The sequence below is a fragment of the Suncus etruscus genome, assembly GCF_024139225.1.
Source record: "Suncus etruscus isolate mSunEtr1 chromosome X unlocalized genomic scaffold, mSunEtr1.pri.cur SUPER_X_unloc_3, whole genome shotgun sequence".
Taxonomy (NCBI): domain Eukaryota; kingdom Metazoa; phylum Chordata; class Mammalia; order Eulipotyphla; family Soricidae; genus Suncus; species Suncus etruscus.
The window spans coordinates 374,280-375,039 of record NW_026060323.1 but is presented as its reverse complement, the minus strand read 5'-3'; the positions used below and the strand labels follow the sequence as shown (position 1 = coordinate 375,039).

General features: G+C 33.3%; 1 non-coding gene across 1 annotated transcript; it reads left to right on the top strand.

Annotated features, from left to right (window-relative positions):
- Positions 1 to 379: 379 nt before the first annotated feature.
- Positions 380 to 486, top strand: LOC126000614 (U6 spliceosomal RNA). Its single transcript, XR_007492813.1, has one exon. It is a non-coding gene; the product is annotated as a U6 spliceosomal RNA (small nuclear RNA).
- The last annotated feature ends 274 nt before the right edge of the window (positions 487 to 760 follow it).

The window sequence follows — 760 nt, the reverse complement described above, 5'->3', positions numbered from 1 at the left end:
TATTTTAGGTGCTATTTTAAATATGATCATCTCCTTAATCTCTTTCTCCTCTGTTTCATTGTTTGTATAGTGGAATGCTACTGGCTTTTATGTATTAACTTTGTAGCCAGCCACTTTTCTGTAATGGTTTATTGTTTCTAGGACTTTACTGTGGACTCTAGTATTTCTATGTATATCATATCATCTGCAAAAAAAAAAAAGAGAATATTTGACTTTCTCTTTCCCTGTTTGGATTCTTTTGGTTTCTTCTTCTTGTCTGATTATTTTTGCTAGGACTTCTAAACCTATGTTGAATAAAATTGGAGAGTGTGGAAATCTTGCCTAGTTTCTGACCTTAGTGAAATGCTTTTAATTTTTTGCCATTAACTGTAATTTAGTTGTGCTCACTTCGGCAGCACATATACTAAAATTGGAATGATACAGAGAAGATTAGCATGGCCCCTGACCAATGATGACACGCAAATTCGTGAAGTGTTTCATATATATTTAAAACAAAAGGGTAGTTTAGTTGTGGGCTCTTTTTAATGTAGATATCTCTCTCTTTTTTTCTTAGTGAACAATGATGTAAAGAAAGAGGACAAGGTAAATTTACAGTGGAAGTACAATCACCCAGAGTTCTCAGAAGGAATTCCCCTGCTGACACCTTAATTTTTAACTTAGAGTCAAAGAACATTAAAAAATAAAACAAAACCCATGTACAATTACTTTGTCCCACAATATCCGAGACTGTAGTACATTATAACATTTCTTAGCGGTACAC